The sequence below is a fragment of the Aphis gossypii genome, chromosome 2, assembly GCF_020184175.1.
Source record: "Aphis gossypii isolate Hap1 chromosome 2, ASM2018417v2, whole genome shotgun sequence".
Classification (NCBI taxonomy): domain Eukaryota; kingdom Metazoa; phylum Arthropoda; class Insecta; order Hemiptera; family Aphididae; genus Aphis; species Aphis gossypii.
The window spans coordinates 25,263,214-25,277,777 of NC_065531.1; the positions used below are offsets into that span (position 1 = coordinate 25,263,214).

General features: G+C 27.6%; 1 long non-coding RNA gene across 1 annotated transcript in view; it reads left to right on the forward strand.

Moving 5' to 3' along the window:
- Positions 1-683: 683 nt before the first annotated feature.
- Positions 684-14,564, forward strand: part of LOC114128683 (uncharacterized) — a 101,837-nt gene continuing 87,956 nt past the window's right edge. The window contains exon 1 of the long non-coding RNA XR_007604431.1: positions 684-1,442. This is a non-coding gene — a long non-coding RNA (uncharacterized LOC114128683). The remainder of the gene's footprint in view (positions 1,443-14,564) is intronic.

A 14,564-nucleotide genomic window follows, 5' to 3' on the forward strand; every position in this document is an offset into this window, starting at 1 on the left:
TGTACAGTTTATATATTATTATAACTTATATGATATCGGTTTTTAAAATTGTATATTATTATCTTTATTTTAAACGTATTAGGAAAACATAAATGTATAGCTTTCCATGTATTAATATTTTTTAATAGTTCAATGGAAAAGTAATTAAAAGAACCTAAAAACCTATACTTCACGGGGCGCAATTTTTTTACGATTTTTTCATGTAAAAAGTGAAAATATACGTAATCGTGTTACAACCTATCAATCTAATGTACCATGATCGATCTACATTATATCCTATTAAAATTACCCGACGCCATGCCACCAGATTCGAGAGTATTGTTAAAAATTACAATTCCATAAAATATTATTATATTTTTATTTAAGTATGATAACTATAAATTACACTAAACGATCAATGGAGAATTTAGTATTTACATAATATTGAGTTATGAGAGTAAAATATAAAAAAAAACGTCAAAACGCCAAGTAAATAAATGTTCAAAGTAACATTATGTACATGCGCATATTAGGATTGGGTTACATGTTAATGGACAACTGCGATGATAGAGGTATTAAGTGATAATTTTATTATTTTTTTATTACATTACGGGACGAGCCCATCTCAATACAATATTATAAACATATACAATAGATAAAAAATATTTAAATAAATAGAGTTGATAATTCGTAAATACATGTGATTGGCATGGATACATGAAAGGGTGGGACTTATGGTTAATTTGTGTTGGTAATTTGGGATAGAGTTTAGTATATCATTAATAAGATGTCTAAGAAAAATTAGCTTCAAGTTTTCTAATGACTAGAGTATTGAAAACTAGTCGGTGTATAACTGATAGTCATGTTGGCTGAGTGATTAATATTTTTTTGATCTGAGAGTTCGTCGCCTAATCCCAGTGAAGTTCTAAACGCTGACCGCGGTATGAGCTCGGCCTACGCGATCGCGTCTGTTTATATTGTTTATTATCGCAACACAAGAGATGTTTTTCGTTGGTCAATGTTGGGAAGACTGCTCTTGCTGTCATTCATTTTCTTAGAATTTCATTCGATTAAAAATATTACGTGCTGCCGTCCGTGCTTAATTTTATAAACCATAATAAAATATAGTGTAGTGCGATGACAGTGAAAATAGATTTAACCGACCATTTTTGCGTCCGCTAACTATACCGTGTTTTCGTCGTTTCGTTTTCTAACTTTTCTTCGGTGAAATCTATAGTCTGACGTCAGTTTATGGCAATAATGGTTAGCACACAAAAGTATGCTCTGTGCAACTCTGTTTTTAGCCTGCGATCGCTGGTCGGTATATTTTTTGATAAAACAGTTGTTTTCTTCGCTGTTTGATCGAACCGTTTTCGAACAAATAACGTATATCATCATCACCTCCGGATTGAAAAAAAGCGCTGTCCGTTTTCAGAAGATTACATGCTGCCACACTAGTCAAGGTAAAACTCATAATATTACCACTTAAATTATTCATAGATTTCTTGTAGACATTTAGACACTCCTCTAGTCCTCTACGAGTATAGTTATTAAGACTATTTATTGTATTTACATTGGTACATTGTAATATGTACTGTATTTATTGTAGGTTTGTGAAATCCAAGTAAAACCTTGGTAAATTGTCGCATAACATAGGTAAACGTTGTTTTTTCGAATAACGTATAATTATAGAACATAATTATCTATTATTGTGCCTTATATTGTAATAGTCGTTTCGGTTTTTATATATACTCAGATGTATCTATAATACCTAAAGGTTTGTAAAATCCAAGTAATACTTGAAGTACCTTGGTAAAACAGTCTCGTCGTATATTTGTGTATATATGTATAAATGTTAAATCTATCAACCATACATTATTGTATTATAATCAATTTAATTATGATTTAGAGGGAGGGGGTGGAAAAAAGCGTTTTCGCTGCACTGGATACCAAATTGTTTAATAAATAATACAGTATAAAAATACCTGAGTTTAATATTTATATTAGATCAAATTGAATGCTAAAGGAGAGATAATACCAAATTCAATAATAATAAAATATTAAAAAAATGTATATAAGTTGTATAATAACATAGTCGATAGACCGAAAATACGAGTTTTTGGACGTATATTCATATTATATAATATATAATAAATGCGCGCTCTCAAATTTTTAATTACGTGGACTGTTATGAATTATAACATCACTCTTCTACAGTTCTATATATAATATGTGTGACGATAACAAAAAGAAAAAAAGCATGGTTTTATTATAATATTGATTTCACCCTTGGGAAACTTAATGAGCAAACAACGCCCAAAAACTAAAAAAAAATAATAATATGTTCGTGGTAATTTATTTGTACAGGGGTGTATAATGATGACATTTTAGTGGACCCATTATTTTGTTAGCACGAATATAATATAAAAATAACTATATTTCATAAGGTCGATTTACATAATAATAATATATGTATGTAATATATACATCACGAATACAAATTAATTTTTAAATATTATCTTATAATATTTCTAGTGCAGTATTTAGGTACTATTAATTTACGCTTGAAACATTTATTTTTATATGAATAATGACGATTTTAAATGACACCGTGCGTACAAATATTTGTATGCCTTTTTCATCAATTCACCTGAATAATTCTAAAGTAGTATAATATTTGCACATTGGATATTTGTGCCTATTTTTGTAGGTTATAAATTATAACCAATAAGGCTCTAGGTTTTGTAAATATCTATTATACCTAATAAGTAATAACTTATACACATTTAAATATTTTAATACTCATATGTACAATAAACTAGAAGGGTGAAATAAACAGTTTTTTTTTTTAAGATAATGGTATATAAGTTTAATGAATTGTCCGGTTTTGTGTAAAGTGGTAGACATATACCGTTCTGTTTAGAGTAAAATATTATAAAATCATATTATACAATGCATGTAGCTTCCTTGTACGATTGCTGTAAGCAATATATTACAACAATAGTGTCAAATTATTAAGACAAAAGTAAGTACGGTATACTGTATTAGTGTATTTGGTCTGTAGTAAAAAACAAACTTTTTACGATTGATGATCGGCCGCTGGTAATATTTCCGCTAATCGACATTAATTTTATATTTTGTATTATTATGTTATTACTTATTACTTACTAATGATTTTTCTATCATAAAGTATAAGTGCCAGTGAATTTTCATAACATCGACTTTTAACAAACCACTGGATTATTATTTATTGAAGTTGATATTTTATTACTAACGTGCGTATAGAAACGAATAATAATATAACATACAAATATTAATATATTATTATAGAGACTTATGTATAATATATAAATGATTTAGACGGAAGTAAGCGTTTTAACTATACCTAATACCTATACATTAAACATTTTCTATAAACCGTAACCTACGTCCTGACGAATTTAACTCGTTTCCACCAAAATTGTACTTTTTTTTCATCAATACCCATTTTCTTCAAAAGTTTGAAACCTTTCCTTTTTCACAAATACTCGTTTTAATCAATTGAGATTTTATACACATTTATACTATAACGACTTCTATACTATTAAAATATGTAATAGGTACAGTAAGTTTATATTTTAAAATACTATACAATATTTAAATATTGCGTAATATTATAATAAAATAATTTTTATTGTAATAAAGGTATGTATAACTATACGTCTGTACTCATATCAACATCGTAATTTAGTCTAATAAGTATCTATTAACTAATTTATACATGCAGGTATTATAAAATTAACACTGTGTAATTTATTATACTCGTAGTTATATTTTAATAAAATGTATTAAAAAATGCCTATATTATGCTAAAATAAAAAGATAAACTAATTAGAAAACTACATACATATGTTAATTTGCTAAAAATATTTAATGTTGCATTTATTAATGTTATGTTTAAAAAAAAAAACTATTTTTTATTCTAAATTTTTATCTTTTGTATTGTGTTGTATTTGACCAAGATACGACTTCGGGATCGTAAAAGATTCTTTATTATTGTTTAATTATTTTTATTTAAATGTATTATACCTACACTGCTTTGTAATACTATATACTTAATCGTATTTTCTGTAGACTTCTGTATAAATAGTTATTAATTCAAATAAAATAGGTATATTTAATCACATCATATATTTTATCAGCGATGAAGCATTAAATTTTTTATAAATATTTTATAATATAATATACTTATATATATATCTATCTTATAGGTTATGATACTATGAGTATATCATAACTTTATCCACAAAGAGAAAATATATTTTTTAATGTTACATTATGCAATTTAAGATTGCTTTTAATTTATTTATAAATGGGATCTAAAAAAATAAAAAAAATAAGTTACCGTGAATATTATGCTAAAACCACGTCAATAATAGATTAAATACGCAACGTAGGTAAATTATTTATTTGTTTTTATGTTTTTTAATTGCCCTTAAAATAAATAATAAAGTTTTTGATTTTTGAATAACATAATTTATAAATGAAATAATGAAATGATTTAATAGTTTTTAGTTGTAGATATGTTTTATAAGTTACTTGCGTTTTAATTATTGATACACTATCATTTTTAAAAATGTATAAAGCCTAATGTAATGATTTTCGTAATAATAAGAGCAATATTGTCCAAAATATTGAATATCGACTATAAAAAAAATATGAATAATATTTATAAATGTTAGTTCTCTATTCATGTAACTCATTGGCTGGATCGTATTTAATATTGAACGACTGTAACTGAATCCAAAGTTCATATATACGTAATTATTCGATTATAATAATTATTTTATACATTACATTCATCTTCGAAACGTTTTTGATTTTAAACACATCTCCGTTAAACGTATTATTATTACTATCATCATCGAAAAATGAGAGTAAACCTATATAATATATAATATAATATTGTAATATACATATTATAATATTAGATACGAAGAAGAACTCTATAATTAACAACGGAAAAGTGGTAATTATGCTTAATTAAAATCCACGTACGTTAATACTTAGTTCGTTTTCGTTTCTTCCGGATCCGTCGACGGCTTGACACGCAAGTCGAAACTTCCCTTCCATCTCTATATTATAGTCTAGATCACATCAGTCTCGCCCTACTACTGTTTGTTCATATTCTTCATTCGATGGTTATTTTCAAACGTAAATGATTTGTCTCTGTTAAACTATTATCAAGTTCATTGGGAAAATCGAAATAACATCTCAAAAATTATATATTAATATTATATATAAATTGTCATAAGCATTTACTAATTACAATTGGTATTAGTGTAGGTCTTAAAACACATCCAATCTTTGCATATTCATTTAATCAATCTCTCCCAATTTGTTTCTTAGTTTTTCACACCAGATTTGCTTACAATTTCAGCGATGATATTATATTTGAAAACCAAAATCAAAAATAAATAGCAAATGTTTAATTATTAAAATATTAACTTTATTGATCATCTAACATTCTAACATAATTTTATATATGTAATGCTATTAAACAACATATAACTTTATTACAATACATTTTATTTTTATTTTGATAATCAACTGCACTTACGCATATTTAAGTTAAAATGTCGTATGACAATAATTATTGCAATACAATACACTGTATAATGTGTTGCAATCCATAGGCGGAGATTGGGGGGTGCTTGGGGGGGCTTAGCCCCCCCAAAAATATCGAAAGCCCCCCCAAAATTATCAAACATTTTTCATAGTATATAATATTAAAAAAGGTACTTATTTTACAACGATTGACAAAATCTTGAAACTTTACAAAATAATATTTTTTTCCCGAAATGTTGTCAAAATAAATGTCAATATAATAATTATTATACCATAAAAATACTAAAATTTGAAGAAAGTCAACTTTTTATTGATCATTATCAAGTAAATCTTCAGTTTTTATTTATAGTATAGTATTATATTATAAATTAATAATTTTTAAAGTGCATAATATTATAGCCTATAGGTATAGTTAGTAATTCATATTTAGTAGTTTTGTAATTTAGTGATTTAGTAGTTGATGCGTACTGAAGAGTGAAGGTATGATAGATAATAGAGTGGGGGTGTGGGGCGAAGCCCCCACGTCTTACTTTGCAAAGCAACATTTAAGCCCCCCCTCAAATTTGATCAAATCTCCGCCTATGAAATTATTCAAAGTCAATGTTATGTGACGATACTGTGGCGATACAAATTTTTGTTTTTCAAAATGATAGCCCTACTTTTATATTGTTAATTATTTATTGGATATTCTTATTATTTTGAAAATTATTATGTACTTAATTCAATATGGAAACTAGTAGGTTCTTAGTTTTTTAAATTAGGGTGGATGGGCAATGTGCATGCTTGGTGTTTAAATCATCATGTAGGTATCTAGTATAAATATTGATTATTATAGTTAAATACGCGTTTTTGTTACAGTCCTTTGGCCGTTTGTCGGCAGATCACACATTGTACCGGTAAAGCATATATATTGTAAATTATTTACATTTTCAATTTTTTACATTCATTTCTCATTAAAATATAAAATATGTCCTATATTTTAGTATTATCTATTTTATTTTCAAATATATTAACTTTTAAAATTAAATTATATTTTCGCTTGGTTTTATAAATACATTTTGCAATTGCGGGTTGGATTTAATTTACTTCTTCACGAAAATAAATTTTATATAAAACGATGGTGAAAACATTTTTCAATGATTTTGACCAATCAAATACACCGGGAAATGTTGGTATATATAGCTACTAAATATATTAAACAAGGATTACACCGACCGACGATTGTCGGAGATTTATACTCGAACGATAATAATTACTATTATCGTCAGGCGGCGGCGGTCGATCCAGTTTTCATCAGCCCTCGAGCTAAATGACGATTCTTCTGCCGGCCGGTCGCAGACTCGCAGCACGCGCGTTTCGTCTTTTGCATTGAACTAAGTAATTTAAGTACGTATATGTGGGTTTGTTTATGTATATATATATATATGTATATGTGTGCACACGTATGCGTGAGCTAAGACGACCGCTGCCGTTTCGCGGCATTTTATTGCGTACGGTAAAACCGGTAATCGACGCCGTGCGGCCTTCTGCCGGCTAGCTCATACGTACGTCTTGAAAATTCGCTCGGCCCCCGCGGAGGAATGCTACGCCGTGTCGACTTATAATAATAATAATAATAGTACGACGATGATGACGATGATGACGAGGCCTACTTTCCCGTTGTATTTAAGACAACGTCAGTTTTCGATAATCGTGTATACTTATACTATTCTGACGTGCCAATAGCCGATGTTATTTTTTTTAACGAATAACGTATTTTATAATATATAGGTAGGTACTGTGTTAACGATCGTCGATAATACGTTTTCGTGTGTATAAATTAGACTTATATATCAACTGTTGGAAGTTAACATGAGGTTGAGGTATTATATTTCGTCACTATCTACTTAAGTACTCGCGACTAAAAATCTTAGGTTTGTTAGACACTATTATCGCACTTTGTTATTTTTAAAGCTAGTAATAAATATTGGATACACTAGGTATATGATGTCCTAAGTTTATTGAGATGTTGAATGACAACAATGATTATATCATAGCTAATAAAAAATAATAGCAATAAGTATAATAACTTGTTAATTAATATCATAAATAGTTAAATATCCTAGAGCGTTATTCATAATCAATTTGTGCTGCAGATGTTTGTTGACGTATTTCATTTATACCGTGAACATTGACGTAAAGATTTCATGTTAATATTAAATATATTTAAATGCAAACGATTATTTAGTATTTAGTATGTCTAATTGCGGTATGACGTTTAGTCATAAATCCGATCATCGCAATTAATGCATTTTTTGCATACACTGGACAGGACTATTACATTTTTCCATTTAATTATTCATTCCCCACTCTCTTTCAGTGAAACCTATATACTGCTCAGAAAATCTTAAAATGTATAATGATGTAATTTATCAAGAAGATTTGAATGGGACTGGTTTCAATTATATATTTGATACTTTTAGTTACACCAACCTACAACGATATAGCATAATATACTATAGTGGGAAAAATATTACTTTGCATTCTATTTAAAATGTTTATACGTAACCATAGTAACTATAATTACCGATAATGTAAACTTGGTGTCAGTTATAATAATTAAAACCATTTCCTAATTTCTAATAATAATATTAATCTTGAACTCAATTTTCTATGTATTCAGAGACGTACGTAGATATAAATTTCTAATGTGACAATATTTCAGTTTGATATTTATTATCCGTTTATTACCAGCATTTCATCAATTATTATAAAAATAATACAATTGGAAATGAGAAAATTAAAAGATTAGACTGATTCTAGATCAATTAAATCATTTTTATATAGATTATTATTCTAATTACACCGTGGTTTATTACTGGATGTATACTATTTAAAATAATAAGTAGGTAGTAAATTAGACAATAATACCCAGAAAATGCTCGATGTTTTAGAGGGGAAGAAGGGGGAGCGTGTTTAACGTCGAAAGGATTATTTTATTATATATTATGTATAGGTATTAATAATCTGTCTGCATAAAAAATACTAAATGGAATGGTTGTTTTTTAAATTATATTAATTATCAACAATTGATCAAGAATACTATAATAGTATAAACTGTTTATAATAATATAATCTTTGTATGTATTTATTTTACTATTATTTTTATTTTGCAACCTTAGTTGGAAAATTAAATTTTATAATAATTGATCATCCAAAATGAACTCTATCACTAACTAGATATTTCACATTTCTCGTCTTAAATGTTATATATAATTTTTGGAAGAAAAATTTATCCAAATACTCATAATTGAATTAAAAATTATTACAATACATCAAATTGGTATTTTCATTTTTTCCAATAAGCAAACCCCTTTTTAATCCATTCTATTGTGAATAATTTATTTTATAATGAATATTAAAATATTACTATTTAAATATCTTAAATTTAATGCTAATTAAAAAATAGAATAATATTATCACGCAAGACAGTAGGTACTCAATTAATATGTTTATAGTTAATTCAAAAAGATGTGTGAATGCAAACAAAATAATTGAAAAACATATATATATTTTAACGCACAAATTACTTTATTTGTATTTGTTTTACTAATTGAACCATTTACATTAACCCTAAAACTTTATTACTTAAATAGTATGATTAGGATACTTCTTCACGCGACTAAAGAAATTAAGAGAGTAATTTGTTATGATTTTAAATGAATGGATGATTTTTTATTTATTGAACTCATTTGTACGTATATACCAAAATTATAAAATGACTGTTATCTGTTTCTTTAGTATTTTTAAATTATTGCCAATAATGTGTTCTTATGATTAATAAGAAAATATTTTCTATATCACTGTCCTTTTTGTGTTTTAATAATTGGAAATTGGAATTTTGTGTTTATAAATCGAATGTCTAAATTTTTTTTAATCAAATACATTTTATGGAAATTCAATGAAATTATTTTGTCTAAAATTTAAATAAATTAATAAAAAATACCCAAAACAAAAATTGTGTTGACCTCTGAAAGACAGCATATATTACTATTTACTGGTTTAATTCAGTTTTTAATACTTAGACGTCTGCTCACTTTTTTATAGATAGTGATTATCATTTAATCTGCTATATTAAATGCCAATTTTACTGTACAATTGTATTGTAAATAATGTACTAAATACTAATATAAATAAATATATATATATATATATATATATATAATAGCAATTTATATAAGCTTTATATTTTTAACGTTTAAAAATATTTAATAAAATAATGCAAGAAGCCATCATTAATTATTATTGTTTTATTTATTAAGCGTCTAAGTACATTGAACATTTACTAACCGGTGGTCTTAGGAGAAAATTAAAAACCCATCTAAGATTTTATTTGCCAGATATGAGTAGTAGCCTCTAGCTATTCTGACAATGATTTTGTCTACTTTCAGACCGTTATACTATACAAAATGTTATTGTTTTATTTTGGGAAATTTATAAGCTATTGTACAGCCGGCGAAGGTAGTAGCAGCGGCTGTGGGACAGGTGACACAGTCTAGGGTAAACAGCGGGAGATCAGAAAAGAAAAATGACCGCTGTCTCGTGATCGTAATCAAACAAGCAGCGGTGCTTACATGATAATCGATGATCATTTTTCTGCCTCGGGTTATCCGAGCTACGTAAGGGATGCAACAATAATTTACATTTATTTGTAAAAATTATAATGCCGAACCATCTGACGATTATATTTTCTTATTGTTTTTAAACACTGAATATAGGGGATCAATAGATAATTTTTTAATACATGACAAGCGTGTTTGACTTGTACTTAATGAGTGTGTTTATTACTTAGAACGTTCTTCAACATTATAAATATAACTTATTTTTTTTAAACTTATTACATGCACATTTTCAATGGATTATTTTTAATATAAATTATTTTTCAAATATTTTTTATAAGTTATTATATGACTTAAAAAACTAAATTTTTTTCCTAAGTTAAGTGGCTAAAATGTCTATAACATTTCAATAGTATATTTATAATTACATGCCTAAGTCCATTATAAAACTAAAATAAGTGTTAAACTTAAAATAATAAAATACTATTTAGCTTATTACAATATTTATTTTTCATTTTTTTTAAGTAATCCTTCACCATAAAATGTCTATAATAATGATTACACGATATAAATATTACAAAGATAAATTATTCTCGTGTACAAATAGAATGCAAGAGTTAAACTATTTCATTTTAAATATTTTCTTTTACTGTAATTGTTTTAATAATTAGTATATTATATACTCGGAAGTTTAAATATTCAAGGGTAGTTTCATTTAGGGTAAGTGCACTTCCTCCGGCAGAATATGTCAAATTAATATTTTAATAATAATATACACAACCGGATTACTGATGGATGAGAGTATTTTGTATAGTAGAAAAATAACAATTATCTAATACAGTAGTTGAGAGAAATGTTAAACGTTAGATGATTAATTTTACATAGGTATAAGTTAAAGTAATGAATAAATTAAATAATCGTTTTACAAGAATTCATGAAATGTGTTGATAAACGTAAATATAAAAATCAGGTATTTTTTACTGGTTATAAATCATTAATATAACAAATTTTAGACTGTTTAAAGTTCCAATATTTTAAAGCCGCTTCTGGGACGGCTATCCGTTAAAAAGTTGTTGATCAAAGGGTGGCTTGTGTAAATGACGACGTTGTTGTCGGATCACACATGATTATGTAGCAGCAATGGTGTAAGAAAATAATCCCATGGACGTATGGAAATGCGTATAAGTGTCGAGTTTGGGAATTTGATTTTGCAACGTACGTTATGCTTTTTTTTAATAGTATTTATCTTCAACAAGCACATAATGCACGGGTTCAACATGGGGTTATACCGGTGCAACAGAGTCGTTAGGAACGGATATAACGACCTAAAGACACCGTGAGAATCATAAAAGGCTCGTCCCACCGAGGGAATCTTTTTGCCACCACATTGTCCGGTAACGGAATATTGAAAGGGAAATAAAATAATAGTAATAATAACGCGCAAAGGGGAGAGAACCCTTTTTTCTCGTATCGCTTCTCGGGCACACCGTTTTTCAAAAACCTATTTTATAATAACGTTTGGTTTTCACACAGTTAAATATTAAAATAATTTATAATAAGTATATTATATACTAGCATCTATTTCTATTAACTTGTATTACATAAATATTTGGTCAGTGCGCTGCCACGGTATCTGTGTATGCGTGGTGTACATTATGTGCGTGTGTGTATGTCTGCATGTACCAATGTATGTGTGTAGTAGATGTCGCTTTGCCAGGAAACATTCAAGATTGTAATCAAAATATATACTATATGCGTGTACCTACACACTCGGGCGCACGCGTGTAAACGAACATGAAATATATACGACGACGGCGGCGGTGGTGGACTTGCTCCAGATGATGAAACAAGAACTGCTCTGAAATATTATTATTACCTTAGAGATACTTTTCTGTGTATGTGTGTGTGATTAGACACCCGGAAGGCTGGGGACCGGGCGGGAAACCAGTTTTATTTGTGTGATGTTTGATTGCGAAATTTTCTCCGGACGTGCTCCACATTATATCGTGTATATACACACACACACATAATATACATACATATATATATATATATATGTATATACACGTGTATTACCAAGAGAAAGAAAGAGTGAGATAGATAACCCTGGAAAACGCCTATACCTATATGGATGCCCACGAAAAAATCCTTATACGCGCCGTTGATCATTATACGCATATTCAGTATTCTATGTACAATATACACACATACATGCATGCATACACACATAATATATTTATTCATACAATACTCATACTTATAAATATAATATGTATTATATTTGCATTATGCATGCGCGTAATCGTTGCTTATTTAATGACTGCGGTCTAAACTATAACATTATAACATACCTATACATTTTATACGTAAGAAAATACATAAAAATATAAATTAATATTATTGTTATAGGTATCATACTGTACACACTCGGCATACACTGTTTTTTGTACGTACACGTAGTGGGTGGAGATATTTGATTTCATTTTAAAATGTGACAAATGTAGTACTTGATGTAATTTCTTTGTATAGGTGTATACCAAATGAAAAAAAATAAAATTAAAAACTCGCCAAGGACCGTTTGTCCGATTTCTTAACGAGTAAATTATTACGACAGACTGCTAATGCCAGTCAACAGGAACATTGAAATGTTAAAACACTTGGCAAGTCGCGCAACGGGTTTTATGTTCGTTTTATTTATTTATCCCGATTTTTTTCACGTGTTTTTTTCTATTCGTGATTTTTGAAAATCTCCACTTGAAATGCTATTGTAATCGATTTTTGTCCCGTTAGCCCTTCGTTAAACAAGTTTTTGATTTCTTGTATTATTATTAGGTAGGTACTATTGTGTATAATATATATATAAAATGGCCACATACTTGCGTATAATGTATACACAATCGCAGATATTTGATTCTTAAAACAACACTATATATGTATGTATTATGTATCAATTGTAAAAAAATAAGAGTTTTATAAAACAAATTACGGTTTACTTATGGAGCGTGCACCTTTTTTTTTATACATAAATAAGACGTCACGAACATTTCAAAATTGTTTATAAACAAACACTTATAGTACAGTCCCAACCGTCTTGACATTTGAAAACGATCAAAACTTTTTTTTTCGTGAGGGGCCGATAAGTATAACAGCAGCAGAGAATGTAAGTAGGCACTCTCAGAATTAATGGTCTCTTTTAAATGTTTATACCTGCCTTTCCATTAGTCCATTGACAATTTGTAGTTAATAATAACAATTAATGATTAATGCCGTAAAGTAGGTTTTATCTTTCACTTAAAATTTCCATTTCCGCAATAATTATTGGCTACTAGAATCTTACAAAATAAAACCATTAACTCCGAAAAGTAGTCTATTTGAATTTGGAATTACCATAATTGTTGACATTTGTTAATCGCTTTCAAACTAAGAAATATAATAATAAAAAAATAATAATTATATTATCACATTATTAGTCTGGATAATAAAAACTACAATCATTAAATACCTACGCTCGACATATACAATTTCATTTAAAAGCCTATGTACTTTAAAATGCATCGAAAATTAATAAATTCTGTGGCACGGATAAACGAACAGTGACCGTGAAACTATGATTTTTTGTTAGTATTATTGAATATCTGAAACAACATTATAACATTTAGTTGTATAAATGTAAAATTATGTACATGCGCATGTTTGAGTACTTAACTCAACTGCATTTTATTTAAAGTATAACATGATTTAAATGCATATACAGAAGTTTATTAGATATTTGCATGTGCTAATAAGTGTTTGAACGGTTTATAGTGATTCAAATCATTAAAAATATTAGTAATTTCCATTTACCCATGTCACGTATATTTTATTGCACCAAATAAATATATTATAAAGTCTATGCAGAATGCCCTAACCTAAGGATTGCACTTCTTTAATAAATTAATGATCAAACCGTAAATAATCATAAAATAATTGTGTACAGCATATTAGATACTTAGATACTATAAATGTAGTAATTAATAATTATGTCTAATTGCTAAATGAACCCTTGAAGTAAAGTACCAACATATAGTAGGTACATGTTATAATAAAATATACATGTGTTTATTTCAGAATTTATATTACCTAACAATAAACATAAACAAGAGCTATAAAATATCAATATTTTAAACACGACAGGAGGTTTTTTGACATGACATAACTAAGAACCTAACTGTTAACAGCACTCATTAAAATTTTATAGTGAAAAAATTAGCATGGGAAATACTTAGTAAGCTTAAGACTACTCAAGTCTTTTCCCGGATTTTTAATTAATGAAGTATTATAAGTAATAAAATCAATCTATTTTTTCTGCCTTACTACATTAATATTAATTTTGGTTAATAA